General features: G+C 35.4%; 1 protein-coding gene across 1 annotated transcript in view; it reads left to right on the plus strand.

The window, feature by feature from the left end:
* Positions 1 to 2,838, plus strand: part of PPP1R42 (protein phosphatase 1 regulatory subunit 42) — a 14,397-nt gene that overhangs the window by 8,299 nt on the left and 3,260 nt on the right. The window lies entirely within an intron of this gene.

Raw genomic sequence — 2,838 nt, forward strand, 5'->3', positions numbered from 1 at the left:
GGAATCTTTCCAAAAGAGCGAAATGTGAAAGGCATAAGAAATGCATGAAATACAATCTTCTCATTTAGACTTTTCTCACTTTTGTATAATTAGCATAATTCTTTTATATCTAAACATTTATCTATTTTTTTTCACATTATTAAACCCATACTCCCTTGCTTTTCAACAACACCACATTGATTTCAGCATAGTTGAAAAGTAGGGCTGCTAAATTCAAGCACTTAAGGCTCTGGCTAATTCAGGGCATTGTTAGCATAATTAACAGGCATCAAGGCTTATGACCTTGTTTCACATGACTGAAGTTTATATAATGCAATCTGAACAGTAGACAGAACAAAATAAAGTATTTTTTCTCAATTCACGCAAAATAACTTACTATGACTAGCTACCACATGTAAAAAGCATGTCTTAGATTTAATAGAATTGGCTTTGCTTTGCTTTCTGTTTCTTGCTACTTCATTTATTTATCCTATCGAGCTTCTGGTTTACTTTAGTCAGGTTCTCAAGGACTTCTAGGCTGCAGTGTATTTGGGTTGGAATACTAAGGGAATTTTTTAAAACCACTATTCCTATTTAACCCCCCCAACTATTCCTGTTTACAAAAAGCCAGAATATTACTTCTGTGTGTCCCTGCTCCTGCGGAGGGGTTGGACTAGATAACCTCTAAGGGTCCCTTCCAACCCAAAACATTCTATGATTCTATGATTTATTAATTACATTAGTTTTCAGAAGATTATGACTTATGTGAGCATTTGGATAGATAGAGCTAGAAATACCTATAAAAATCTGTATTTCCTAAGTCTTTCATTTATTGAACCTCTGCCTGATATTGATTATGACAAGTGGGTATCACAAAAGATGAATTCGTTCACTTCAAAATTGAGTCAGGAACAAGAGAAAAATTATAGATTTTCTCAAGTAGATTATGACAGGTAGTCAAAATGGTGACAAATTGCTGTCTGTAGATGTAGTTAGGGCAGTTAGACTAGACATTTCCGATAAAAACTGGAGCATACTGGTCAAATACCAATTCTTAAATGGCCATCATTAATTGGTAAGAATGTTATTGCCAGCACTACAGCTGCCTACTAAGGCACTTGCCCTTCCCCCTCTCCCCCACCCCCCATGGAATATAATTTGCTCGTCAGTATTTTGTAGCAGACCTCAAAGTGATAGCATGACATGATCATTTATCAAACGGAGACTGCCTAGAAGAGTGTCTGGTCCCTTTAGTACAGCTTATTGAAAGGCTGGGAAGTGAAAGCACTTTATTAGAGACAGGAAGGCAATGAACAACTAGAGCGTATCGAAAGGGTAATCATATTTCAGCACAGGATTAGTGTGCTCTTAGATAAACATACACTGGACTAAGCATGTTCTGGGTCATTTATCAAGTAAGTAACAGCTTACAAAAATCCACAGGACTCTTTGTATACATTCATCGAAGTTAAACTATACATTTTATTTCAGTAATAGACAATTTAGTGTTGCAAAACTATTGAAAGAAATTATTTCTAGTGAAATCTTGAACACATTACAGATTTCAATGACAATGCCTGAGTGCTCAGGTAAGAATAAATAAATAGTCTTGCTAAATGCTATTTCTTTTTTAATAAGGCTAGACTAAAATATTTTTCAACTAAATTGTGTGTTTGTGGTTAAGTGTTAGCACCTAAAATGTGGGGGTTATCATGTTGCTATTCTGATACATCCTTATAGAACTTTGCCATGTAACATTATGAGATTTATCAACATTTTTTCATGTGGACTGGTCCTTAGAGTTTCTTGTAGGGTTTTATCAGTCTTGCTCCACACAGAACCAGACTTTTGCTATCTATTTTTCTGAAAAGACATTATCATCGCTAGATAACAATAGATGATAGATTATATCACCGTCATCATTGATAGACAAAAAATGATATGGTTTGGAGGTGTGAAGCTGTGCTTCCACTTCCTCTTCCATGTGATTTTTCTAAATGTGTACTATATCCCATAGAATATTCCCAGGAGGATTTTCTACTGAGGGAGTAGAGCCTGCAAAACTGGAATTCTCCTTTGTTGTGTTACCCAGGTGATTTTCTAAATTTGAAGGAGCTAAGAGATATCTACATTGCTAGATACTCCATCATTGGCATCAAACTACAAAATTCTACAGGCTTTGCAGTTTAGAATCTGTCACATCATGATGAGTAGATTTTTTCCAAATTATTACAACTGTAGAACATAAATTCTCTCCTCATGTATTCATACATGTTTTGAATCCCTCCTTAAGCTTTTCACACATATAAGAAAGCCTATCAAGAATGACAGTTAAGTGAAATTTTGAAAAGAAATTATTTCAGAAAGTAGGGTATCTGAGTAGAAGGGACCAATCTGCTAAGCTTTGCATCCTTTTAACTTGAATTTATTGTATTTAAAAGACACAAGAAGTTTTATCTAGGTCATACTGCCCCTGGGTAACCAGAGAGAAACCCAGATGGAGACAGGTATATTTCAAAAATTTCACTGCTTGGGCCAATACTATAACTGACCACCCACCCACAGGGGGGGATTACTGTTTCTCCTGTAAAATACAGTTTTATACATGTATAGAGAGAGGCAGTCTACTGTGGTTTGCACAATTTTTAGCTTTTTTTTTTAGAGTCTGTTCTTTCTCTGTAAAGTATTTATTCTTCCACAATTTTTTCAAAATCTAATCAGACACTGATACTCTTAAGGGCTCTGTGAGACCATGGGGCTACATTAACAGACGTTACATATCATACAAATTCTTTGGCTGGTAATTCCTTAGCTTTAGGTGCTTATAAGTAGGATCATAGTGGTAATTTTCCATAGCAG

Source organism: Egretta garzetta, unplaced genomic scaffold (genome assembly GCF_000687185.1).
Source record: "Egretta garzetta isolate BGI_Z169 unplaced genomic scaffold, ASM68718v1 scaffold251, whole genome shotgun sequence".
Taxonomy (NCBI): domain Eukaryota; kingdom Metazoa; phylum Chordata; class Aves; order Pelecaniformes; family Ardeidae; genus Egretta; species Egretta garzetta.